This window comes from Manis javanica, chromosome 6, assembly GCF_040802235.1.
Source record: "Manis javanica isolate MJ-LG chromosome 6, MJ_LKY, whole genome shotgun sequence".
NCBI lineage: Eukaryota > Metazoa > Chordata > Mammalia > Pholidota > Manidae > Manis > Manis javanica.
Genome location: NC_133161.1, coordinates 2,494,558 through 2,522,414, shown reverse-complemented (window position 1 = coordinate 2,522,414; position 27,857 = coordinate 2,494,558). Strand labels below are relative to the sequence as shown.

Below are 27,857 nucleotides of genomic sequence, written 5' to 3'. Positions count from 1 at the left end.
ACACTGCAAAGTGCTGAGCCTGTGTAGCCAGCTCGGTGCACACTTGGTGCCTTTCTGGTTGGAATTTTATTTTCTCTCAGGTGCACTCCCGGCAAAGGGCATAAGCAATTCATTTCCTGGCTTAATCTGTGCTGTTTACGGCTTTCAAATTCTGACCCTCATGGTTATGCTAACGCTGTCTTGGTGATTTAGAACTTCTTGCCAGCACTCAGTCTGGGTTCCTCTGGAAACCTAATGCCACCAGGCCTGCCAGTTTTAGTGCATCACTGCACTGGCCAGACTCTCCTAATGAAGATGTTGGCAGTCCGTACTGGTGTTTAAGCACACATATCCCAACTTCAACTTCAGGCTATATTGTCCCTTGAGGTAAATATTGATTTGGTATTTAAGTTCCATCAATATTTACCTCTTAAGTCAATGAAGCCTGAAGCTTATCTCAACTGACACTGATAACTGTTCAGAGCTTATTCTCACGTCCGACCTTTAATCAAGAACCTGGGGAAGGGAGTGGGTTTGGTGGGAGGGACAGATCCACAGGCCCGCTGGGTTGTGGTTTAATTTCTCCTCCTCGGGCCTTGGTGTCCTGCATGGTTTGGAGGTCCCTTCGTCCCTGACACTTGACAGCTCCATGATGGCTTGCTTAGAAAGACAGCGTACGTCAGGTGCCTCGGCTGTGGGTGGCAAAACCTGGAAAGTAAAATGGTTGTTCCATGTGGGTGGACTAAAAACACACACCTGGCGCCCATCTCGGTGGGAACTGCTGGGAACCAGATTTCTGGGGAAGTTATGCAAACAGATGGTCTTAAACCCAGGACCCTGGGACCAAGGAAGTGAAGATTTTGGAGGGAGCAGGAAGGCCCTGCAGTGCCTCCCAGAGGAAAGGGGCTCTCTACCCAGCCCTGTACCAGCCCTGCCCGGGCCAGCACCCACCCTGCCTCCTGGGAGGTACTGGAGGTCAGCTTCGTGCAACTGAGCTGGAAGATGGAGGTGGGTACTGGGCCTGTGCCTGCCTCCTAGGAGGGCAATGCTTCCTTAGCACCGTGCTGGACCAGCCATCAGATGCCAAGCACACCCTCCCAGATCCTGGGAAAGGGAGATGTGAGCAGCCTTCACCAGGCATGATGGATAACTGGACATGTCCACTTGGCAGGCCAGGGGTGCCCAGACATTTGGGGTGACACTACTGGGGTTATGTCTGTGAAGGTGTTTCTGGCTGGGATTAGTATGTGAATCTGTAGACTGAGTGTAGGCCCCTGTGGGCGGGCCTCGTTCAAGCTGACAGAGCCCTGAAAAGAACAGAAGTGGATGAGGGAGGACTTGCCCTCTGCCCCGCTGTCTTCCAGCTGGGACATCCACCTCCTGCTCAGGACAGACCCCAGGCTGCCAGCTCTCCTGGGGTCCAGCTCAGGGATGGAGCTGATCTGGGGACCTGTCAGCCCCCTCAGCAGTGAGCCGATTCCTTACGAGGCGCGTTCACCTCTGCGTCTTCACTCGCTTCTGCCTCTGGAGCCCCTGGCCGACCCCCAGGCCATGCAGCAGGCCCCCAGGTGAGCTCTGGCTGCGCTCTTAGGCTGAAACTCTCAGCTCCTATGGCCTCTGACCCTGGCTCTGCCAAAGCCGCGGCAGTGACATCTCCTGGCCACCGAAAGGACTGACTGGCGTGAGCTTCAGGTTCCAGACTGCAGGACTGCGTCTAGGGGCTGATGGAAACAGCGAATGTTCCACAGCGTTTGCTCAGCTGGGAGCAGGGAACGTTCCTGCCAGGACTTCAAGCTGCAGGGGAGACCCGCACAGCCCAGGGCCAGCATGTGCCAGTGTGGGGAAACCCAGGCCGCTGGGGGACCTGGCAAGGGGTGTGGGCAGAGTGGGAAGAGCCAGGTGTGGGGTCAGGTGGGCCCAGATCAAATCCCTGCTTTGCCCCTTGACAGTGGAGACCGCGTGAGCGCTCCCTCTCAAGAGCTCCTGGGGTGTTAGCATGCCTCCCTCCTGGACGGCTGCGGGCACTCAGGGACAGGGTGCATGAATGACTGGGCGTGTATAGGTGCAGCCCCGATGCTTCCCAAGGGTGTCACCTGCTTTCACTGGCTCCAGGACCAGGGACAATGGTGGGGTCCAGACTTTCGGGACATGGGAGCCTAAGGCTGACTCTCAGGGTGAGAAGAGCCTGAGGTAGGGTGTGGGGGGAGCCAGGGGCAGTGTGTGAGGGTGGGCGAGGGCGGCGAGCACACAGGCCTGGAGCACCTTTCTCAATTCCACCCACAGCTCCAGTGGCCAGCAGAGCCCTGTGAAGGCTGAGGTGGAACTTTCCAGAGTGCTGTTAGGACTGCCTGTTGGTGTGATCGGCCCTCAGAGTCAGGTTTAAATGGACACAGAGGGGACAGTGCATGCAACCACGCGTGTGCCCAAGGACAGCCACATGCCCCTGCGGCTGAACCAGCAGAGGGCTCTGAGCTAACGGGCGTCTTCATGAGGACATGGGCATGCTGAGCCCTCCCCCGTGCCCCCAGCAGCTTTGTCTGGGGTCAGAGACACTGCAGGGACCCAAACCCACCCGGGGTGGTCTAGCAGCAAGTCAGTAGGTGAGCAATGTCAAATAGGGCAGCATCGTCTCGGAGAGGTGACCTCCCTAACTCAGGGTCCCAGGAAGCAGTCCAGGCGGGGACACCAGCCAGGACAAGGGCACCAAGATGAGAGTGGCCCTGGGTCTCCAGACTGCAGCCAGGAGCCCAGGGTGGGATGGGCTCCCGGGGTGGGTGTCCTCAGGCTGGCAGGGCAGATGCACCTGTCCCCCACCACGGGCCTCCATGCTGCGCCAGCGGTATTTCCCGAAGTCTGGGTGTGCCTCTGCTGACACAGCACTCCAGTGGCAGTGTGGCAGGCGCCCTCCCTGGCCCACCTGGGCATACCTGGGGGCCTCTTGACCCTTAACTCCTAGGGACCTGGTGGCTACCCTGGCAGAACCCCTCCCAGGCCATCACCTCCTCAGCCCACTGCCCTTCACCCCGTGCCCCGAGCCTCTGCTGAGCACTTGGAGACCCACCTCCCCAAGGCCCAGGGGGGCTCCCAGGGACCCATGGAGTCCCTCCTTACCAGCTCTGTGTTTGTGTGCAGCAAATTTCTTTACCTTCTTCAACCAAAACTACACATCACAACAGTTGGGTGCAGAAGCAGACAGGAAAATCCAGCACCTCCTACTTGGAGTAAAGAGATTTACTAAAATGTAAATGTGGCTGTGTCATAAAATACATTTTAAAATATAAAGGGCTTATTTTTTAAATAATAAACATTTTTTTATGTTCTGGTTTACTTTCTCCATGGTAAATCTCTAGCTGGTAATTTCTGATAGGCTGTAAACATCAGTGGGTCCCCAGGCCCCCAGTAACTTCCAGGAGGGTGAAGAGGTCCTGACGCTGAATGTGCACTTTGCCCAGGGCCACTGCACTGAGCCCCTCCAGCAGACCAGCATCTTGTGTTCCGTGTGGCCTGTCACCTGGGCCTCTCAGGTGAGGCTGAGTGGCAAACACATCGTGTTCTCCATTTTCCAGGCGATGTTCGAGGCCTTCTGCAAATATTAATGCATATGATCGCCATGTAATACCATGCAGTAAGCACCATGCTGTCCCACCCCTGCCACCGCCGCTTACAGAGGGAGCCTAGAAAGGTTAAGACCGCTTGTGGTCACACAGTGCTGAGCCTAGACCCAACCCAGCAGCCTGGCTCCAGAGCCTGAGTCCGGGCTCTCGTCCCCTGGGCTAGGCTGCCTCGCACACTGGATTTTTAGTTACCGGTACTCACTAGCCATGTCCTCTCAAACTACTGCACTTTAACAGCAGTCTTTGATGTCCTGACCCTGTGGTTTTTAAGTCACTGATGGCACCACCTCCTGTGGCTTACAGAAGTATGGTGTGTACAGCGTGTGTCTGAACAGGTTCACCAGGGCTGCTGTGACAAACACTGCAGATCTGGCAGCTTAAGCAAGACATTCACTCCCTCCTGGTCCTGAGGACGGCAAGTCCAGGATCCCACTGGGGCAGGGCTGTCCCGGGCCTCTCTACAGGGCGTGCGATGGCAGCATCACCTGCACAGGGCGTTCTCATGTGCACGTCTGAGGCACAGTCCCCCCTCCGTAAGGACCCCGGACACTGGTGTGGGCCCACTCTGCTCCCTTGTGCGTCATTTTAACTAATTACATCTGCAATGACCCTGTTTCCAAATAAGGTCATACTCTGTGGGGCTCAGGTTAGGACATCATATGAAGGGGGGCAGAGCCCCTAAGGTTTACTTTATACCACAGCTAGGTTTTTGTATTTTTTTAAAGCTTCACTGAATGTACTAGGAAATCTCTAAGGGCTGGCCCTGCGGAGAACCGTTGGGAAGGTGGGCGACCGCCACTCAGGTGGTCCGGTCCAGAGGGGCCCTCGGTGCCCGGGAGCCCTGGGTTCACTCTGCTGTGGTCTGTCACTTCTTGCCTGGGTCCAGTCTGTTTGGGCCACAGGGTCACAGAGGTGCTGGCCTGCTGGTTCAGCTTCTTCCAGTGTGACATATTATTATTTGAATACGGTCAGTTCATAATTTCAACAAGCTTTGGCAAATATGGTAAAATAAATGTCAGTAATAAGTCCTTCGTGGGTCGGCTAGGTTATTCATTCTCCTTGCTGAACTTGGATGCTTTGAAGAGAGATCGTTCTCTTAGTCATATTCGTTTCTTGACCACCTCTTGCAACCCTGTCGTAGAGCAGGTGCTTAGTAAATATTTACTAAACCCAACAGTTGACCCTAAAGATTTTTGCAAAACTATTTGCAAAATCCATCCAAACACCAACATAAACAATCTGACCATATATTCATAGACACAGTACCTAAAGTGGAAGCGTTGTGGATAACCCAGACATATGAAGAGGTGACGAGGGACTCATGACCCAGAACTGCCCCGCCACACCGGGAGCGGGGCACAGCTGCTCTTCCCCCCGTCCAGCCCCCATCACCCCCAGGACAGAACCACCAGAAGTGGCTTTCCCCGAGTCCTTGGGTGGGTTCGGCTCCATCCCCTGGACCTTCCTGTCCCTCACATCCCCAGGGCCACTCACACACTCACACATCCAGCTGTTCACACGATGACTGCTACAGAGACCAGCTGGGGATCTGGGAACTGGGAAAGCTCACAGGAGGCAGAGCCAGGCTCCGGACTGTCTGCACGGAATGGCACGGGACGAGTTTGGATGGAGTAGCCAAAGATATGCAAACCCTCTGAGGGTTGGGAAAAGCCACCCAGTGCCCTAGGAGGAGGGGAAATGCTCAGGGCCATGCTGGTGAGGTCCCGCTCTCAGCAGAGTGAGTGTGTGCTGAGGTTCTGGCAGGGAGGTCGGGATGCAGGAGCGGAAGGCACCCCAGGAAAGCCTCTCTCCAAGTCGGTCTGGGCCAGCGCCGCACCGGGCAGGGCTGTGGCCCAGGAGCCTGTCCAGGTAAGCGTGGTAGGAGCAGGACGATTGGACTGGAGTTACTTTTTGCCTCCAGGATTTGGTGCCCAACTGAACGTCGAGGACAAGAGGAGTGGTTATCCCCGTTAGAGCGCACCTGGGGTTTCCCGCTGAATCGCCAGGAGGCTGAGGGACGATGATGCCATTTACTTGGGTACCAAGGGTCTCGGGGAAGGTGCATATCTGACAAGTGGCATGAGCTCAGTTTGGGAAGGAAACTACTGTTTAAAATAGGAGTAATTGGGAAGAAATGGAACACAATTTCAGACCTGGCATAACACACAATCTAGTTGGAAGGCTGAAATGCACACATATGAAGTGTCTAAAATGAGTTATAAAGGGATTCATCTGTCTGTGCAAAATAACCGAATCTAAACGGACTGTGTAAGAGCTGAGAGGAATGTTGGCAGAGCCACCCAAGAAGTATGAGAACGCCAGGAAGCCTTCCTGCAGGCGGTGAGGGTCAAGCCTGGTTTTACAGGTTGTGGATTGGTGACCAGAATATTAAAAAATGAGGAGCAGTGTGGATAAATGAGAGTTCCTGTGGCCGGGATTCTCCCCTGGCCCTGGTCGGCTGGCTCACTGCACATCTGTGGGCAATACGTTGCTATCGACTCTATACAAAGAGCCCTGCCCAATGCTCTGGGCAACACGGTGGCACGGCTGCAAGGCTGCAGGAGAGCAGAGCAGAGGCTGGGGCGGTGGCAGCGCCGAGGACAGAGGCCCAGAGGACGGCTGTGCAGAGAGGCCCAGAGGCAGAGACCAGCTTGCCGCCTGCAGACTCGCTCTGAGTGAATGGGATTCTAGTGACTGACCTGCCACCGTGGGAATGAAGTTGGGTAAAAACCCTCGCACCCCAGGAACATTCTGCTGTCATTTCTTTGGCCACACTGGATCCATAGCGAACTTGCCCGGGGCTGGAACCCACTGGCAGGACACGCAGCATGAGCCAATACTCCAGAACGGAGGCCTTTCGTGCAGAAGTTTTGTTTTAAGAGAAAATACTGAGGCGGGGAGCCGGGAGCGGGGAGAGAGGCAGAGGCAGAGAAGAGAGGGCAGCCTGTCATTCCGCCTGGGGACAGAGCACCTAGGAGAACGGATCTGAGTGAGGCCTTTTCCTGGAAGGCCCTCCTGCTTTGTTCCACTTCTCTCTAAATGAACTATCTGACCTCGGGTCAAGATGTCTACCCAGCCATAGCGGTTGAGGCGGGTTTATTTAATTGGAGCCATGATTTCAGGCTGCCGTTAGGAATCGGTGAGACCCTCACACCGCAGCCCTCCGGCCCAGGGGCCCATTCACCTTACGACCCTGGAGGCTATTTTTACCCGCTTGATGTCAGAGGGATTAGTAAAGGCAATGAAGCAGTCAGACGGAGCTCCGGGCCACGTGCCTCTCGAGGCTCTCTAACAGCCCTGGGAGGGTTCACAGAAGGAAACCTGGAAGAAATGAGTGGCAGTGAATAAACAGCACCTGAAAAATGATAGACGACCTCATTTCGCCTCCAGGAGAATGTTCAGGAAACCTCGGGAGCAGAAGGCGGCCTGCCGGCTGGGAGGGGAGGGACCCTGTGTCTGGTAGGGGAGGAGCCTCCTGGCTTAGAGGGAGGGGCCTCCTGCTGGGAGGGGAGGGGCCTCCTGGCTGGGAGGGGACAGGCCTGCTGGCTGGGAGGGGAGGAGCCTCCTGGCTTAGAGGGAGTGGCCTCCTGGCTGGGAGGGAGGGGCCTGCTGGCTGGGAGGGGAGGAGCCTCCTGGTTGAGTGGGAGGGGTCCTGGCTGGTAGGGGAGGGGTTTGCTGACTTGGAGGGGTGGGGCCCTGTGTCTGGGAGGGTGGGGAGGCAGGGGGGCCTGCTGGCTGGGAAGGGAGGAGCTTCCTGGCTGGGAGGGAGGGGCCTGCTGGCTGGAAGGGGAGGGTCCTGCAGGCTGGGAGGGGAGGAGCCTCCTGGCTGAGAGGGAGGGGCCTCCTGGCCGGGAGGGGCGGGGCTTGCTGGCTTGGAGGGGTGGGGCCCTTTGTCTGGGAGGGTGGGGAGGCAGGGGGGCCTGCTGGCTGGGAGAGGAGAAGCTTCCTGGCTGGGATGGAGGGGCCTCCTGGCTGGGAGGGAGGGGCCTGCTGGCTGGGAGGGGAGGAGCCTCCTGGCTGGGAGAAGGGGCCTATTTTCACTGCAGCTTTCCCAGGTTTCCTACTTGCATATACCTATGAAGACGTTAAATGTTTTAATGTTTAATAAAACATCTCATTCTTCTGCCTTAATTCAGTGTGAAATGCTGAGAATCTGCTTTTCTGCAGCAGTAAATTGAAGGTGCTGGTAGAAGGGCCCCCAAGACCCACCCTCTATTTTGTGGCTCTTTTTAAATACAAAGTGCTATGCTTTTTTTTTTTCTTTAGTTGTTTCTGAAACATAAGGACCAGCCATTATTTATAGCTACACACCAGGTGAACTTACTGTGCCCACTGAACCTCCCCGGTGTGGGGGTGACAAAGGATCTCAGAGTTGAAGGCCTTCCTGCAGCGGGGAAACAGGACAGAAAGGGCCCGCCCCACGCAGCCCGGCCCGCTGGCCCCATCACTCTCTGGATGAGGGTGTGCGGCAGGCACCCGGCCGGCGGCCAAGGAGGGCTGGGGAGGCTCTCTCCACGCTTTTCAACACAGCAGGGCCGAGCGTCCTGCAAGGAGGAAGAGGCGGTGGGGGTCCAGGACAGGACTGGGGGCTCACGGGACGCTGCACGGAGCAGGGGCTCTGACGCCGGTAAGTGGGACGGAGCGGCCCCGCCGGCCGCATCACGCTGGGCCCTGTGCTGGCCGGCCGTGGACGGATCGTGGACACTGGCCCCAGGCCACACCCTGCCTGGAAGATCACCCCAAGCTGGCAGGTTCAGGCTCTGAGGACTCCATGCTGGGGAGGCCGCTGCATGGCAGGTGGCAGCCTGGCAGAGGGAGGGGTCTGCGGAGCTCAGAGGGAGGCGGCAGAGACGGGGACAGAGACAGGGACAGAAGGATGGCAGGAGGAGGAAGGAGGCAGAGACTGAGGAAAGGAATGGGGTGCTTCCCAGGCCCAGCCACACACAGGCCTCTCTCCTGCTAGGCTCCAGGGAACCCTCTCCCTTACACCAGTTTCTAGCTGGGCTGTCTGGGGAGACCGCTCTGTTGGGGACAGGTTTTTACTGATATGGTAAATGCCCACGAACTTTATGCGAAAAGGTTAGAAAAACTTACCTGCTAGCGAAAGAAAGAGACCCGTAGACTGTGAGGCTGTCTGGGAAGGGGAGGGGTTTCTGGAAGGCGGTCAGTCCTTGCTGGCGGCAAGGATAGCTGATCCCACCCAGCCCCTCCTTACCAAAACCACACTGAGGGTCCGCTACCTGCGCATTACCGCACACCATGGTTTCTTACATTGGTTTCATACTGGCCTTAATCCAAGGGTCAGGCAAGTCCCCCCTTACCCCAAGCCTGTGTTTTGCCCGGAGAGGTGGTGACAGCATATCCAAGTATGCTTTTTGAAGGAGAGGGACCAATAAACACAGCCTCCCGGGTTTCCTGCACTCCCTGTTTACATGCAGCTCCCCCAGCCCCACCAGCTGGAGCCCCCGGTTCTGCGGTGCTGACACCCTGAGGACGCGATACTCATGGCCCAGCATGTGCTCCACAGGACACTGCTGGGAGGCTCAGCCAGATGCCCCCAGAGCAGGCAGGTGCCTCTCAGTGTGAGCGCACCCTGCCCTGGCAGCCACTCTTCTGGGGAGCCACAGCCCCACCTTGGGTGTCCATCACTAGGGCTGTGTGATGAACCTCGTAGGCTCAGATGGGGGTGGAGCAAAGATGAACTGACATCACCCACTGAAAGCAGGTAATAACCTGAGATTTAACAATAGGCAAGGCCCTGGGGATGCCTCTGGAGCAAGAGGCTTAGTGTTAAGGACAGACACTGGCACAGGGGCTCTTGGCTGGCCACTGCCGCTGCTTTGGCAAAGCCACAAGGTGTTTCTGTCTCAATGAATCACGAAAGGTTGCTCCCTGTGGTTGGCAGGATAATGCCCCCTGAAGTCATCCACGTCCTGATTTCTGGAACCTGTGAATATCTTAGGTAACGTGGTAAAAGAGAATAGACAACACAGATGGACTTAAGGTTGCCAATCAGATGACCTGAGGAACGGAGCCTGGTGAGGGCCCTTCAGAGGGCAGGGGGAGCAGGAGAATCCAAGAAAGGCGTGCTGGGAGCAGGCTGGGGGGCACTGCTGCAGGCTCTGGAGGCCCGTGGGTGGGGAGTGTGGCCAACAGCTGGCTGACACGTCGATTTTAACCCAGGGAGGCCTGCATCCTGGACTACAGAACCGTGAGATGACGCGTGCTGCTTGAAGGTGTCAAAATTGTGAAAATACGTTAACGCAGGAGGACAAAGCTCATACAGCCCTCCGCACACACACACCCGCTTTGGGACTGGGTCGTTGAGGCGGAGAGGGATGCAGGTAAGGACGCCTGTTTCTTGTGTTCAGTCCTATCGTTCTCAATCTATTTGCTTCTTGCCAATTTTATATCAACTCAGCACAATAGTGCTATTTATATTACTGCTGGCAGAAATGGGCAATGCCCTTCCGCACTTGCCCAGAGCTGACGGAATTCCTGGAGGTGGTGTTGAAGCACAGGTGGTATCTTTAAACACTGACACTGGGCGCCTTTGAAGTAAGTGCCCTCCCACCTGGCAGGTGAGCAAACAGCAGGGAGGGATCAGGTGACCAGGGGGCCCCGGCTGCCGCTGACCCAGTTCTTCTGCTTTGTCAGCCATACCCAAGGCCCGTGGGGGCCTTTAATCAGTGGACATTCCTGCTGGGACACTTCAACATTGTTTTTAAAGGACTTGGAAACACATTGTCTGCCAGATAATTTAGATATTTTCTTGACAAATCTTGAATCTTTGAAAGTGAGAAATTCAAGCTTAAGTCAGTTGGTGTCTGAATTATCACAAATTCTGAAATTCACTCAGTATAAAGAAACTGGTCTAATAAAAGCAATTCCAGATGTGTAACCCTGAGGCTTGTCTAGACGTTCCACTAAGAAGGACTTCACTGCTGACATAGTGACTTCCTACTGGGTTTTTCAGCCTGGCTACCAAACACTGCCTTGACATTTCATCAAATGAAAAAAATAAAGTTTTACGCCACTTTACCCTAGACACATCCAAGTTCATTGGCTTCTGCTCTAAAACTTTCTCAGGAATGACTCTGCTATCTATCCCCAACAATATTTATGTTCTTTCCGTCACCAAGAAAATAGGAACTATTAGCAAGGACTCTACCTGGGCCGCAAGCAGGGCAAGTTTCTGGCCTGCAGACAGAGCCCCAAACCAAGTTTACAAATAAAAGCCTTGCTTGGGCCTCTGCGACGTGGGCTTTCGTGTCAAGATAGGCTGCCAAGAACACTCTGGGTGGAGCGTGATCATGGATAATTAGAGGGAATGTCCAACCCAGTAATGAGGCCAGAAGAGGCAGGTGTCAGGAGACTGGTTTCTCAGCCTCCGTGAACTCCCAGCCTGTCATTTAACCCCTACCTGTACCAGATGCCTGGCCTCTTACGCATCAGGGAAATGTGTATTAAAGCAGATGCAGCCCCACCACACACCCACCTGGTGCCCAAGTCACCTCCTTGTCATATGGTAGGTCACTGAAGTAAAATATAAACGCAGGAAAGCACAGCCCCACCCACAAACACCGGAATGATGATCATGGAAAAAAGAGCCAGTGCCTGGGCAGCCTTCTAACTTGCCCAGGCACCTGATTTCTGCAACCCCAGGGTGGCTGTGGGGTGGGCATCTTTAGCGCCATCTGAGGGCACTGGATGGCAATGAACCTGGGCTCCAGCCTGAATCCTCCCGGCAACACAGCTGTAAGGAGAAAATGCTAGAAGGCAGGAAACATCGTTCTTTCCCTTAACCTCGGGATTTCACACCTTCTCATCATAAAATGTGTGTGTGACCTATAGTTATGTCTGTCTTCCACAGCCACAGAAGAAAACTGCTTCTCGGACATAATACCTGTTTGTTCAAAATTCAACATCCCTGACGCTACACGCTGCGGTTCTGATGACTGTATCTGAGATAGAACTCAGAATCTACACTTTCAGTGAGACTCCTCGGCGCTTCTGGTACAGGTGGCCATCGGCCACACCGGGACCTTTGGGGAGCAACAGGGACGCAGTCATCGATCAGGCTGAGACCGCAGCTTACTCCGGGACTGAGGTGCGCAAGTGGAGGTGCACGGGGCACAGCGCCGGACCACGCTCCTTAGGACATCGCGAGGAACAGCGTTAGCGGCTCGCCAGGGGTCTGACTTGTGCCCTGCCCATCATGCACATTGGCAGAGGGTTTGCAGCCAGCTGATGGTTCAAAGGCAAAGAGCAGCCACTCAAGTGTTGTCCTGCTTTCACAGGCATGGGAATTATTTTCCAGCATGTGAACTGGCTCCAGCTCCGGGCTGCTCTCCCACCCCGAGGTGCCTCCCCTACGCCTTTACCTATGTCGGTGTCCAGCACCTCCTCGCCCTAGAAGGCCATTTCTGTCCTTATCTCCAAGAAGCATGGCTGACTCAGAGAGTATCTCAGGCCCCCATCACCCCTGCAAGGGGCAGGCAAGCCCTGACCCATCCTGGGCTTTGTCTGTCAGCATACAGCCATCACTGCCCTCTGGGGTGAGGCCTTGGGGGAGTCTGGCATCTCGAGTTCCTACCAGCTGGACCCCACACAGGGGCCTCTAACACTGGCTGAAGCAGTGAGAGGGCAGGGGCCACATGCTACCATCACTCCTTTCTCGCAGGTAAGTCACAGATGAACCCTGCAAGCCTAAGGGCCATGGGGTGGGCCAGGAGTCTCCTCAGAAGGGTGGATCTTTCTCATGTGACTTAAAAGAAATTTACTAGCTTCAAAGACTGAATGTGCTCCTAAAACTTAAAAGCCCACCTTGATAATGAGTCTTAAGACAGTACATTAAGTTGTAAGTCCAAAGGTGGTGGCCTGGACAATAAGAATTTAACTTAAAAGATCTCTGAGCAGTGTTCTTCTGAAAGACTTAAAAGGGAACAATGTTATTAGCATTTCATGTGCATTTAACAAGCATTTTTTGGGCCTTTAGCATTTGCCAGGCACGGAGGGCTCCGAGGGCAGGCTCCTGACTCACTGCGTGGACCTGCCCGATGATGGGAGGTGGCCTCCACTCTTTCCCAAAGTGTCTACAAGGTGCTCTGTGTCCAAAGCATCCTCCCAGGAATGTGGGCAGACACCAGCCCTTCTATTCAAGAGTTTGCACTCGTGGAGGAAGTAAAGCAGTTAAAGTCAGGTCAGCTCAGCCAGCCAGTGACACGGGTGCCATGGGGACCAGTGACATGAAGGGACAAAGCAGGTGGGTGGGTGGGGAGTGACCGGTGGGCCCTGCCCCCACAGCAAGGGCCTCAGGGTCTACCCTGAGGGGCAGGGGCTGGGCCTTCAGGAAGGGCAGTGTCAGGATCTGACAGGTCTAGCAGCTCACCCTGGCCTCTATGTGCAAAGTTGGGGGTCTCACAGCGCCAGAGCAGGGAGCCCCTTAGCAGGCTGCTGCTCCAAACGGGTGAGCCGAGACAGCAGCAGGGCTGGGGTGTCTGAAGAGAGAGACAGCCTGGGCCACATGGTGCCATGCAGGTGAGGGGAAGGGCAGAGCGGGCTTGGTTCCCAGGTGGCAACTGGGCAAAGCGTGGGTGTGAGAACCCAGGGAAGGTGTGGATTTGGGGGGGAATCTAGATCCTGTTTCGCACACATGAAGCATGAGGCGCGCTGTTAGGCTGGCAGTGAAAAACCCACGACAAGGCAGGCAGCGCCACGCCCAGAGCCGCCCTGAGCTCAGCACTGTTGGCGTGACTCTGTGCAACCACTTGTTTTCCAACCAGTAATCCACGCATGCCTTCTGTTCACTGCTAATCGCTGCATGGCTGTGTCAGCCTGAGCCCCAGGCACTGCGTCCTCACGGGCTACGGGGAACAGCCAGGTCTCAGTCGGCTTTGCCCTGGGGCCTCCCAGCCAACCCCAGGACTGGCAGCGCTTTGCCTTCCTCCTCCTTGGAGTTGGTTCTGGAGAACCACCCTGCTTTAGACAGAGCCAAAACAATGGGCAAAACGTCAGCCCTGTCCGCAGGCGGCATGGGGGCAGTACAGGGATCGGGGACTGGGCAAAGTGGTCCTCAGCCAGCAAGAGCCACGCACAGGTTTCACCCCCTCCCACAGGGGGTGCAGTCACCACAGGCAGGGGTACACAGAAGAACCCTCGCAGCCCGCAGATTCCAGGCCCCCACCTTGCCCTGCCTTTTCCCTCCTGCCACTCACAGAGGCAGATGATCCCTCTCTTCCCAAGACATTCTGCTACCCTGGCTCAGTCTGAGACCACCCAGGCACAAGGGGCAAACAGGTCAGAGGTCACAGTTCACACATGCTTGGTGCCCCCTCGGCCCTCTGGGTCCCGGGACATCATCACCTGCGTGCTAGTAGCACATGCTGCATAGTGTTCAGCAGAGGGGACACTATTGGTTTGTAACAGCTGGTGGAGGGACTAAGGTACCACCTGGAAGCGGGCAGGAGCCGAGGGACAGACCAGGAGAATAAAATGTGATCCCAGTGATTCCGAGGTGGCCCAAAGAGGCCAGGCTCTTCCATCTGCCAATGACTGCAGCCGCAATCAACACATAATGTAAACTCTGTTAACTGTCTCATTTACAGCAACACACACTTGAGTCCCGCCAGGTGAGAGGCCTGGACAGGTCCTACCTCCAGCCCAGAAGGAAGCGGCCCACACTCCCAGTCTCCAGAAGCGGGGTGATAACCAGCCGTGTTTAAGCTGCCCTGTGGCCTTTGGTAGGGCCGCCCAGCAAATGCATACAGCTCCCACGGCAAGTGTCCCAACTCTGCCGGGTCTCATTTGTGATGGGATCTAAGAGGCTGGAAAATAACCTCTCCCCCGCCCCCCTCCCTGGGTTCCCGGAGGTACAGAGTGTGAAGGAGGGGCAGCTGGACTGCTCGCAGGAGGAGGATCGTGAAAGTCCATGCAAGTGGGGTGTACAAGGCGAGGACCAAGGCTTCAGACAACGTAGGGGTAGCGACAGGAGTCACAAGTACCGAAAAAGAAAATGAGGGACCCCAGATGCCAGGAGGCTCAGCCAACGTCCATGTGGCCTCAGGGCAGAGCCCAGGTGAACTGCTCGAATCAACAGCCCACAGTCCCCAGAAGGTGGCAGCGGCCCAGAGCCCCTCCCTGCCCCTCCCCCTGGCACTCTGCAGTCACCCTGGAGGTGCGGGGCTGGGAGCCTGGAGCCAGCTGTTTCTTTTCTTGGGGTCAACCAAGTCTCATGACAAATGGTGTGACTTAGCAAGCTTCCCACTTCCAGATGGGGTGGCACCACTTTGCACTGGGTGACTTCCAAGTTTCCAGAAAACATTCTGTTCCCACACTTGGCTCGCTGGAGTAGGAAACATTACACAATTGCAGGCGGATAGGAATAAGCCGGGTGCGCTCAGCACAGGGGCCACTGCGTGGCAATCAGGGCTCACAAAAGGGCGAGGGGGTTGAAATGGGCATTGGGCACATTTTTAAATGATCTGTGCATCTCTCCTGTCATAGGACAAACACCCATGGCTCGGAAGGCTGGCTGCGCCCCCCTCTTGTTTCAAGAGCAGCTATGAGGCGAAGGCACATGTGCACAGGAAGAAAGATTGACCATGTCAGCTCTGCAAATAAGGGTTGAAAAACAAAAAGGCTGGGACCCGGAAATCACAGGAGGTGACCACGTGCGGTCGGGTGGGTGTGCACTGCATTCAGTGGGCTTCAGTAGGGGATCCTACAGATGGAGCAAATTCCCATGGGGGGAGGAAAAGAGGATTTTGCAATACTGTCCTAAAAATGTGCACTCTTACATAAATACACAATGTCAACACCAGCCCTGAAGAGCAACCACACCTCGGTGCTTCGGTCCCCAACCTTCACCCTGACTGTCATGTATCAGTTCACAGCAGCCATGGCATCAGCCAGGAGCAGGCTTTAACAAAGCTGTGACAGCAAACCCAGGGGCAGTCACAGAATCAATTTTTCTTTCATTAATAATATCCCAATCTGTATGATTCATATGGTATAGTCAACACACACAACTACCAATAAAATCACTGAACAAAAATGCCACCTGCCGAGCAAAAAGAACAAGATGAATAAGTGACTTGACACAGCTAAATGAGCAGGAGACACTCTGTCTCCCCCAAACGATGTCCAAAATGCTTGACATATCACCATTATTGGGACAAGGGGCTAAGGAAGGCAGAGACAAGCATTCCAGCCTGCTCCATGGAAGGATGAGCTCCAGGGTATCTGTGACTCTGGCAGGTCACCACAGGACACTTCCCCGAATCCCAGACAGGGATTGCTGGCTGCTCATCGGGTACCCTCCTCACCCTGCCCTCCTTCCTGGGCAGCCCCAGGCCCCAGGGCAAAACATTTAGGCCACAGTGGTGCCACCGTCAGACCAGGTCCTTGTCTTCCTCCAAGCCTCATTGATTTTTGGCCAGAAGTGAAGGCGGGACTGTTTCCGAAGGCACCAGAGACTGCAGGAGCGGAGCCTCGGCGCGGCTGGCCAGCCCCTGCATGGACAGTGGCCCAGGGCTGGCACAGTGTCAGGGGCTGGGGTGAAGGTCACACCTGGGACCTGGGTACAGAGCAGCCCTGGACCCGGAAGGCAGAGCAGCCATGGTGGAGGGCGCCCTGACCAACCGTACTTTCTATGGTGACAGGAACATTCTAGAACTACAATGTCCAGGGCAGCAGCCACCCATGGGCCACATGTGAACGGAGCCCCTGAAATGTGGCCATGGTGATTCAGGAATGAAATTGCCTACTTCATTCCATTTTAATGAATGTAAATCTAAAGAGCCCTGTGTGTCTGGTGGCCACTGCTTCCAACAGGGCCTGGGAGGCATCCCACACCAGGAATAAAGGCAGTGTGGGTCCCTCTGCCCTTTCCTGGCTGTGTGACCTTGGGTGACACATGTCACCTCTGTATTTCTTTGTCTGAGGCACGGGGCATTGGATTAGCAGATCCCTGGGTCCACTTTCTGCATCCTCACTTAAATATCTGAGCCACCTGCTCTGTTCATATTTGCCATCTTTCCAAAATCTTAGCTGGCTCTACACTGCTTACCAAACATGGCTTCTGGGTGTGACTGGAGACCTTCACAGCCTGCACCCCTGCATCTGCCACAGGATGCTGGTCACACCTCCTGTGGCCCTGTGGTTCCCCGTTACTCTCACCCAATCCCGGAGGAGACCTGCTCGGTGGCAGGGATGGGCTCCAGGGGCTCCTCAGACCCACTCGGTGGGGGCTGCAGCTCTGGCTTATCTATCCCTCCTTATTGTTTATGTGCAGGGATGTTGCGCTGTCATGGCAACAGCAGGGCAGCGCAGCTCCCACTTGGGGCTGGCAGGCAGCAAGGGGAGACAGAGGCCTGGGAGTTCCGTCCCTGCCACTGAGCCATGGTGTGGCCTCGGGAGGCCCTGAGCGCCTCCAGCTTTGAGGCCCTGACCTGAACATGACGACGGCGACTCCCCGCCGCAGGTCGGTGGGAGCCTGACCCAAGCCATTGCATAGGCCGTGCGAGCCTCCCTCTCACCCCCGGGGACAGGCCACTCCTCCGCTCGCACCGGCTCCCAGCAGATGGTGAGAATCTGATGCCAGTTATGGGGCAACATCTCAAGTGGCTTTATCTCCACCTCCCTTACTTAACCGGCCCCAAGTTCTGTAGAATAAAATTGTAAAATGGTAAGGATGCCTCCCTGCTCTCCCACTTCTGTTCTGGATTATCTCTGCCCAGTCCCCTTGGTTGAGTTTTCTCATCTTCCTCGTTGTAAAAAAAGGAGGTGGAGGGGGAAGAACGGAAGCAAGATGGAGAAGGTGCTCTGGAGTCGTTTGTGTCCCACCGACTATAAGGGGCAATAAAACCGGGGGCAGTGGGATGCCTGTGACTCCTGACCCCTTCTCCCAGGCCCCAGGCTCAGGACTGAGGTTTGTCTCCATCCTGACAGAACAGCAGGGCCACAGTGAAGGCTGAGAAATGGGGGGACCAGAGGCCAGCACCCCATAGCCTTTGACTCCCTGCCCTTTATTTCTGTGCTAAGATCTATAGGCAGCTCCATCAGTAAGTTGACAGAATTCTCTACCTTCAGGGACCACATTTATCACCAGTTGTGTTGTTTCGTCACTGCAGTGATGACTTCTGCTTTCTCGGTCGTCGTCGCGACAAGCCACCTTGCAGACACGGTGCTGACAGAAGCCGGGTGAACGGGGAGGGCCACATCTCGGGGCCCCACAGAATGGGTGTCACTGCTGCGCCCTGCGGCCAGCAGGGTGCTGCCCAGGCCCCTCCCCAGTCCCTTCTCCTCACTCCTCCTGCCCCTCCCATTTGCCCAGCAACATTCAGTAGAAACCCATCACCAGCCACATGCATGAGGTTAAATTTTCTCATAGAGACATTTAAAGAATAGGTGGAATCGATTTTAATATTACGTGCTTTCAATGTAATAGATCCAAAATAGATCCAAAATAGATCTCAACATGCAATAAAAAAAATTATGTCTTTGGATTACTTACAGCATATTTCACATGATTGTTTCTTCATACTAAGGTTTTGAAAACCAGTGTAGATTTTACACTCTACAGCACATCTCAGTTTGGACTGGCCACCTTTCAAGTGCCCAGAAGCCGTAGTAGGCAGCTCTAGTCCATTCGGATGTTGTGAGCTGAATGTCTGTGTTCCCCCAAGTTCATATGTGGAAGCCCCGACCCCTGGCGTGATGGCCTCTTGATGTGGGGCCTCTGGGGTGTGACCCTAGAGGTCGTGAGGGTCGGTTTAGTGTCCACGAGGACTAGTGTCCTTATAAGAAGGGCTCTGTCTCTCTCCCGGCCTCACTCGTCCTGCCACAGGAGGCCACAAAGAGGACATGGCCAGCCACAAGTCAGGAAGAGCGTCCACACCAGAACCAGCCTCCCTGGCATCCTGATCCCAGGCTTCCTGCCTCCAGACTGGGAGAGAGAAGCACCTGTTCAGTGAGCTGCCCCATCTGCGGCGCTCTGCGCTGCTCGGCCACCTGAGCTGACTGCGAGTTTCCGCAGACAAAAGCCCCTGAAAGGTCAGGCAAGCCTGAACTGTCCCAGAGGGCCAGGCGGGGGCAGGGGTGATGGGGCGGGGGCCTCTGCACATCCTCACCATGCATCTCGGTGCTCCACGCCAGTTACTGCACTTGGCCATGTGTGCAGAGAGTTACATGTCCAGTTTCTAAATTCACGAGGCTTCCCTGTTCAGTGGGGGCGACAGGATAGTAAGACTCCTCCATGTCGTGCTTCACTACTGGACCCACTGCATATTTGGGGAAAAGGGACAGAAGACCCACAACCAATACATGTGTAACTGAGGGGGGAAAATGGTGCGGGGCTAGGGGGCCTCCAGGTGGAAGTGGGATTATCTGGGGACCAGGCAGGAGGAACCCACAACTTCTACTACCTACTGTTGGAGATCTAAGAGGTTATACTTGTCATCGTCAAAAGGCCACCGACCAACACAAACAACAACGGTGTCCGTGGCAAGGGCCACGATGGCATTCGATGTGGCATCTAATGTGACTCCCCCTCTTCCCATGGTTTCCAGCTGTCCCTGGGCCACATACTAATTTTTTCCATATATTTTCAGATGCTACCTTTTCCAACTGATCAAACATAAAGGAATTAAAGGAAAAAGTGGAGATGCAAGACCTGGGAACCATTAAAAAATTAATTGCTCAGATTTATCTAAGTGACAAAAAAGTCCCAAACTTTCTCAAGGTCAGGATTTTAAGTGTTTGAAAAGGGAGACCTGGAGAAGTTAGAAAACACTTGCCTCAAATTGCCATCACCAGCCATCATCATACCAGCAGCTCCTACAGACCAGGTTAAGCCACATCAAGGGACTCCCACACTCCTAGATTCACAGAAGTGTAAGAAAGTGATTAAACAAAATAATCAGAAATGACTGGCAAGTACCAGAAAGAGTCCTTGAGTAAAAAGATAGGATCCTGGGATCAATCTGAGAACAACCTGAAATATCTGACATACAGTCTCTGTATTTTCATTGGCACAGGAGGCAGAGAACTCGAAGCCCCACCCTTGGCTGTGACAACAGAGTGTAGTCCGGTACGGCCAGCCTGACCCTTACCGGCCTGACAAGGCTTACAACCATCTCTGAAACTTTGGAGAAGGCAGGCGTCCGCTGATTCGAGCAGAGTGGACAAGAGGAAGCTTAGAAGAGGAACAATATTATAAATTGTGCAAAAGGTGCCCTGGAGAAAGGCAAGGAATAGCGCCACTGACAGGAACCAAGCCAGGAAGAGCTGCCAAGGGGCTGAACCACAGAAAATTAACCTGATCACAGGGCCAGGGCCAGGCTGGAAGAACACGCTGAGGGGCTCAGTGACAGCGTGGCCACAGAACGCTCCAGCCCCGCTGCTCAAGGACAGCCCACCGCCTTCCCCCGAAAGCTCCAACCAATGCTGCCCGGACTGCACAGACGCTGCACAGATGAGGACACACAAGGACAGATGTCCTGCTGTTGCCCAAGGGGTCACATGGCTGCAGCAGGGGCGGGTGTCCCCACCACAGAGGGCTCTCCCTCGAGGTGCATATGAACTTGAGTCTCATGAGAGCAACAACTATCTTTTCTCAGGATATATGGCATCTGTTCCCATGCCATAATCTTATTAAAAGGCACTGGCTGCAAGACCTAAGCCAGAGTTCACCGGGCGTGCCAGCTGGGACAATGGGGTTCCACAGCTGCCCCACCCAGCATAGCTTTGGGCTTCTTTGGCAAAAAGTGTCTCCCCAAGTCCTAGGGTACACTTATCGACTGAGGAATTTTTCGTTAACACTTTCTGGCCCTAAAGGTCCTTCCCAGACCTAAAGGACGTGTCATGAGGTGTGTTTAGGGTGATGGAGTCACCCAGTGACCATGTCCACAGGGCATGCCCGGGTTCCCTGCATCCTCCCCACCCCCTTCCAGACTCTAGCCCCTGCCAATCAGATGGAGAGCAAGGCAGGCCCTGTGCAGAGGAGAGACCAGCTGCCAACTGTTGCTCAAAAGAAGCACATGATGAGCCTCGGAGGCATGACATGGAGGCAGCTCGTATCTCAGGAGGGTTAATCTGGAGGGGACTGCCTGCTTATCACATTGGGGTTGACATGTACCGATTTAGGGACAAGCTAGTGTCGTAGCTACTGGGGAGGCTTGGCATGTGTTTGGCGGTCCACCCAGACTCCTAGCACATCGATGTGTCCACCCAACACACCCCTTCCGGCCTCAGGAACTCAGGCACAACAGCGCCCTGGGTGGTACCGCAAAGCCCTGGGTGGCCAGGCAGGAAGCCCTGTCACTGCCCCTTCTGCCAATCCCTGCCTTTTAGAAATCGAGCTCTAGGAAACCAGGCCCTGGCAGAACTTGGGCTTCTATAGTGCTCAGGAGCATCTTTCTCAAATCAAGTGTCTGGCTTTGGACCCACGAGGAGCAAAGCATTACACTTGGCCTAACACGTAGAAGAGGGAAGGAGAGCCTGGTTGCATGGGCCCTTGGGCACCGGCGGAAAAGGCAACAAAAGCAAGTGACTTGGGATCAGGGGGGCTCAATATCCAGTACAAGCATTACTGCCTGGCCGCCCCTCTTGCAATGTACATGGAGAAGAGCGCCACCCACAGGGGCCTCACCAGGACACAGGACAGAGCTGCTGGAAGGCCAGCGGAGCTGATGGCGTTCCCTGCTGCCACAGGTCCTAGGCTCTCTGCTGCAGGATGGGCCCCCTCCACGTGCACGACTCTGCAGGCAGGAAGCCTGCTGCAGAGAGCCGGCCCGGGGACCGGCTTAGCCTTCAAGGAACAGGACGAGGGACTCAGGGCAGCTCAGCCACTGGCGGGGTGGCCTCTGCTGCCAGGAGACCGAGGGCACAGGGGCAAACCCGTGGAGCCTAACGCAACTTGCCCTGCGGGGCTTCGTAACCACTTTACTCCTGCCAGTGTCTCCTTTCAGAGTGGGAATGCCCTCCTCCAGTGGCCGCCCCTTCTCCCTCTCCCACCCACCGCATCATGGGATCCAGTTCAGCCATCTGTGAGCAGCAAGGGGGTGAGCTCCCTGCAGGCCAAGGCGACAGCTGGTTCGGTGTGCATTTCCCCCAGGGCACCTGCACAAAGTGGCAGACGGACAATCTCTGCTAACTTGATGGAAAAGCAAAAACATTGTGCACCAGTTTCTGCTCTTGCTTAAAATCTCGCAGTGCCTCTTGAAGCTCTGCTTTAAATAATGCTCCTTTTGATAGATTCTGAATGCAAATAGTCTCCCTGCCAGATTACTTGAAATAATAATGAGATATAGTATAATGTTCTCTTTGTAAAATCCAGTTAGATTGTTAAAGATCATAAATTGTTCTTCATTTTGCAAATCTTTGTGGTGTCTAGTGCAGTAACCACAAACACAAGCACTGTTTCTTGTGTTCATTCATTGATTTATAGTTTATTACCCACTTCCTCCAAGCAGGCTTGTTACATCTTTCAATTCTTAGACCCTGACGGCTGGCCTAACATTGGGGAACTACCCTGGGGATTGATGGCTTCCTGTGTTACAGCCTTAAGAAGAAAAGCTACAGGCCTATTTCTGGCCAATGAAATGTAAGTGGAATTCTGCTGGCAGGGTTTCCAGGAAACAAAGGGCCAAATACAATTCACGCAGGCCTTTGTCTCCTTCCTTCCCCTAGTTACCTCTGGCTGGAAGGTCTGTATGAAGCGTGGAATTCTGCAGCCCTATTGAAACCATGAGGTGACTGACAAGTAGCAGGTAGAAAGCTCACAATGTAAGGACAGGAGAAGCCTGGATGTGCTCCTTTGCCCTTCTAGGTCCACTGCCCACTCACCCCCACCCCCTCAGCACTGTCCCCAGATGCTGGCCTCTATGGGCTGCATGGGCTTCTTCATCCTCTGGCTTCTAGCGGGGTTTATGCAAGGAGGAAGGTGGGAGGCACCGATGACTGTGGGGGTGGGAGGAAAAGGAAGTCAGTCTCTTCCTCCTCCCTGTCCTGCTGGCAGCGGTTCGTCCCTCCTCTGAAAGCACAGCTCCTGTCCAGCAGGCCCCGGATGGCTGCAGGCCAGCAGCAGCTCTCCCCAGATGCTGCCCATCGCCCCTCGCTTTGCCCTGTCAGGCTGCGGATGGGAAGAGCTCCCTGGGAGCTTATCCATCCCAGGCTGGTTTCCCTGAACTACTCCACCCCTTTTTAAATGATAAATCCCGCCCCCCTTTTTAATGCTCCTAAGCCACCTACTGGAGGGGGCCATCGTCTTCTCACTGGAACCCTGAGAGCAGCTCAGGAAGCACGAGCGGGGGGGGGGGGGGGGGGGGGGGGGGGGGGGGGGCAGCAGTGTTGCTGAGCAGTGGGAGGGGCACCTCCCTGCCGACCTCATGTCAGCTGATAGATAAGTAATCGGCACTGGTTGTCACTGAGGGCACCTTGCTCACACCTGCACTGAACTCATTCCCCCGGGCTGATTCACTAACAGATCCATGAGATGGAAGTTCTGTCCTCAGTGAGACAGCCTTTCGGGAATTGGAGACACATAAATACATGCATAAGAAATAAAGCTATTTTTTAAAAATAATAGTTCTATTAAGATGCATGGAGGATGCTGAGGAGAGAAATATCCTAGGTTGCCAGGTTGGAGAGTCTCCATAGAGGGGCACCCCAGGTAGGGCACAGGTGGACACAGAGCTGGGAGGCAGGCAGGGCTCCCATAAACCTCCCGTGAGAAAGTCCTAACACTTAAAGCTTGAGTGGATGGTGTCTGGGGTGTCGGGGTGGGGCATGCATGCTGAGCAGCAAGGCTGGAGACAGGGCCTTCCTAGGGTGACAAGCCCCAGCCAAAAGGGGTCCCAGAGCAGACCCATCTCCATGGGGAATGGACAGAAATATCTGGGTGGGGCGGGGAATGGATAAAAGGCTGCACCTCCCATATTCATGGTCGGGGTCTGCTATTTGCAAGTGAAAAAAATAATGATGCCACCCTGGAGAAACTGTGGGTTAACACTTGGGTTTCTTAGATAATTGGCCTCAGTATAGTATTTCATTGAAAACAGATTTCCTGAACTTATTTTTTTTTTAATCTAAACCCTTGGCTAAGATATTTCTTACAGGAAATTTATAGATTAAGCCCTGAGAAGAACCTTGGGTTTGCTGGAAGTAAGAAGAGAAAAGGAAAAAAAAAAAAAACGCTGGAAAACTGGAGCAGTGCACTTGAAATCTGGGAGATTGTCTTTCTCTCCCAGACAGTTTCAAGTTTAGAAGTGAATGTTTTGTTTTTCACATTGGGTTTTCCCCCTTTCTGCTTTTTAATCAGTGAAAGTCAACCTGCACCAGCAAATAGGTTCTGGAATGGCCAAAGCTTTTGGAAATCAATCGGTAGTTTGTTTCTCTCAAGGTTAAGAAGAGAGTTCACATGTCAATAGCACACCTGTGTTGCAACTCCCTCACTGCCAGCCCACACCACAGCAGGGGTCCCCATGTTTCCAACCCAACTCAGTGGGAGCTGCCTGGCCTGCAGCACCTGCCCCAAGACACAGACCTCTGTCCCCTAAGGAGGCCATCTACTGACTCCCCAGTAATTCGAAGGAACACTGATGCTTGAACAGCGCTGTTTTCAAAAGCTTCAACTTACCAGTAAAGCAACAAGAAGCTGTGGGAAGCACAGACACTCCCCCACCCCACACCTGCCCCCACAGAGGGAGGCCCCGAGGTCATTCAAGCAGGAGATGGTGGAGACTGCCTCTCGGCACTGAGCTGGGATCGCCAAGAAGAGGGCCTTGGTGTCAAACTCCAGGAAGCAGTCCGGTCTTTGACTTGATGTGCCAAAGGTCTCTGAGGTCGGGAAAGAGCCACCCGAGGATCAATCAATAACCCGAACCAAACATACACTCTGACGCAGGCACCGCAAGTCATGACCAGAGGGAGAGAGGGCAGGAAAGGTAACACCTGCTAGAGGCACACACGGTGCCCGACCTCCAGCTCTGCTCTGAGCCATCAGGTGCCCACAGAGCAGTCCTGTTCGACATCATGTATCTGCTTGGTTGCGTTAGAGGCGCTTTTATTTCTACAGCTACATTTTACTTTGAGAGAAGGCACAGTGGGTGGTGGGGGCTGCAGCAGGTGGCAGGTATGGGGCTGACGGCTGGGGGTACCAAGCTTGCCCAGGGCTCCCCAACCGTGCGCACATTCTGCACACACCCTTCCCGGGTGCAAGACCCTTCTGAGACAGCGATGAGTTCTCCCAACTCTGAGTCCTGCTCGATGAACTCACTTGCCCGACAGCGCATGCCGGTGAGCGCAGGAGCGGGATTTGTATATTTGTACTGGCATCTGTTCAATGTGGTTAAAGCAATTCCCTGAAAAGAACGGGGGATGGATAATGCAGCCCTGGAACCCAGTACTGCAGACATGAATTCCCACACACAAGGACTGACAGTATTTATTGCTCAAACACAGGTCAGAAAGTACTTCTAAACTTATTTAAAAATTTTCAGTACTTTAATTATATATATATATATTCGTATCTTTTTCCAGGGATTTATGCAAATATGCTTGAAACACACAAAGCGAAGAATGGGAGAAAGAATGGTAAGAAAATGGGACTCAGAGCTGTGAACGGCCTTCAGCACTGCCTGCTGGTCCCTGATTGTCAGCTGATACTTGAGGAAACTGAACTTCAAGGAAGGTTATGATTTATTCCAGGTCACATGACGAGTTGCTAAGCCAGAACTGGAACACAGAACCTCTGATTCAGAGGCCAATTGCCTCATAACACTCTGCCTTTAAAATCAAATAAATACACTTCCTTGGTTATGGACACACGGAATATTCTCGTAAGTAAGAATGACACACTAAAGATGGCTCTTAAGACATATTTAAGGGAGCAGCTGCATGGAGATAGGTCTTGCTCTTTCTATGTCCTGCTCTGTGAAAAGGGGAAGTGGGGGGTACTCTAACTACGTCACTCTATTTCTTCTGCGAGTATCTCACATCTGAAACACATTAATAAAATAATATTTAGAAGTGCTGTGGAAATAGTAGTATTTTAAGTAAAGTAGCAGTACAAGCCTTAATATAATACTCACAAATCAAGCAGCATCTGGAGCCCACAGGTAGGCAGTTACAATATAACCACTTTATGCAAAGTGCCCCTTAAGATACCACTCCTGAATGAATTGGTCTAAAACAGTGGTTCTCAAAGCATGGTCCCAGGCGTGTCAGCATCTTCTGGGACTTCTCAAAATGCAAATGCAAAATGCAAAATACAGCCCCCCTGATCAGACAGGCTGAGGGCAGGACCAGCGGCCCTCACTGCCCACCCCACCTCCCCAGTGGTGTTCCAGTGTGGTCTCATGTTTGAAAACCTCTGGCCTGCCACAAATGAGGTTTCTGACTTTCTGGTGATGGGAGGTCTAAGATAAACACTGCTCCGGTTGGTCATCTATCTTACATACCCTGTGGTTTGATGATTGCCTTTTAACTGGCATTTATAATCAACCATTTTCACCCCCACAAGAACCACAGGCTTCTCTTTGGTTAAGATCATTGTTATGCAGGTCAGTGATGAATCTTTAATAACAAAATCAAGCTGAAATAACTTTCTATCAACATGATTTATCATCATCAGTATTACGCCCTGAAAAAAACGATTAAATATATAAGAAATCCAGTTAGGAAACGTTGCCTCACTCCCTACCAAGGGTCAAAAACTAAGGCTCTAATAATAAAAAGCACTTGGAAAATTCTCAGTGTTCCCAAGTAGATGGGGAGTGGTTTAATGTGCCAGCAGCCAAACATCTGCTGCCAGGTTCCTGCCAGGGAACCCTGGATCCTTGGGCCCCACCCAGACTCAGACCTCAGAATCTGCATTTTAACAAACTCCCTGGGAATTTGTATTCACTAGCATTTGAGAAGAAATGAATTAGATGAGACGTGATGAATATTTGGTGAAGATACAGAATTTCCTACTCTTTTGCTTTTTCTACACAATGAAAACCAAACTGCTGTCAAAATAGGTATATTATTATCCATAATGACACTACTGAGCAACTATTAAGTGCTTTCTGTAAGTATGACATTGGACGAGTCATTTTTTTTTAAAAGAGGACCTCATTTTTATCCTTCCTAAAAAGACTAATTTGAATTAAAGTAATAACTGCCCACTTATTCACAGTTTTGAAGTTTTGAAAAGTCTCTTGAAGAAAGAAGTCTTCACAAAATTTCTTCAGGTTAGAGAAAATTTGAAATTTAGGAACCAATGGAAAAAGAGATTTGGAAGTAAAAGAAAGAGAGGTTACCGGAAAAATAAGTATCTCAGGAGCAGCATGATGGAGTCCTGATAGCTCTTGCCATGCAGAATTGGGGTGTGGAGAAAAGCAGAGCGGGGAGTGAGAAGGCCGGGACAATACTTGGGTGGTAGGTGGCCTCCGGGAGGTCACGTCAGGGTAAGATCATTTGCCCAGGAAATGGGAAGTGAACTGCTGTGGTTAATTCACTAACAGACCCCACTAGGCTGGGGTGCGGGCTGAGCTGCCCGGCAAGCAGGCATCTGGAGGAGACCCTGGCATAGACTGTGCTTCTCCTGGCCCTGCTGTTACCCAGGAGGAAGAGCCCAGAAGGCCAATGGCTTTACAAAAGGTACAAATCCATCTTTCATGTTGAAAGCACTCAAACAGTCCTGCCTCGGGGCCTGGCATTCTCTGCTGGGAGGGTGGACCCTACTCATAGTAAATGCATCTACAATATTCTCTTTAGTGGGAAAAATGCCCTCACCATCTGCTCCATTATTAATGGCTCTCCTAGGTGCTGGCCTAGTATTCTGACACATCCAATAGTTTCATCTTTTCATTTGCTTGCAGGTTGCTGTTTTCTGTTTTCTGACATAACTCCTAGAACACAAGCCACCTCCTTAGCATCTTGCTGGTGAATCAAAGGCATGCGTATCTCTGGTGAAAGAATAAAATGTATTGACTGCAAGAATATAAAATTATTCTCCAGCCTTATAAATAATGTTCCCTTTCAAACACTTTTCTCATAGCACATGTATTTCAGATCAACCCTGGATCAACCACATCACTTACAAAGACAAGTTTCACAAACACTGTTTGACAGGGAAGCAGGCCCCTCTCTGCATGCCCTTCTGGCTGTGTCCTGACAGTGAGGTCATCACAGATGCTGCAGGAGATCCACCAGCCCTGACTGCAGCGTCCACGGCACCAGGTGCAAGTCCTGCCTCCAGCTAAAGATGAGAGGCTGAGC

General features: G+C 53.5%; 2 long non-coding RNA genes across 4 annotated transcripts in view; one reads left to right on the top strand and one right to left on the bottom strand.

The window, feature by feature from the left end:
- Positions 1-464: 464 nt before the first annotated feature.
- LOC118968522 (uncharacterized) overlaps positions 465-27,857 on the bottom strand; it is a 42,421-nt gene continuing 15,028 nt past the window's right edge. Inside the window, exons 2-8 of one of the 3 annotated variants that reach the window (XR_012132029.1) lie at positions 6,804-6,914; positions 5,096-5,190; positions 4,470-4,725; positions 3,308-3,562; positions 3,091-3,194; positions 1,478-1,700; positions 465-687 (exon numbers count right to left, since the gene is read on the bottom strand). This is a non-coding gene — a long non-coding RNA (uncharacterized lncRNA). Of the gene's footprint in view, positions 688-1,477; positions 1,701-3,090; positions 3,195-3,307; positions 3,563-4,469; positions 4,726-5,095; positions 5,191-6,777; positions 6,915-27,857 lie in introns of all 3 variants that reach the window. The other 2 variants (XR_012132028.1, XR_012132030.1) reach the window with 2 other exon arrangements.
- Positions 7,923-18,051, top strand: LOC108393104 (uncharacterized). Its single transcript, XR_005056308.2, has 3 exons — positions 7,923-9,937; positions 11,467-12,276; positions 15,099-18,051. It is a non-coding gene; the product is annotated as an uncharacterized lncRNA (long non-coding RNA).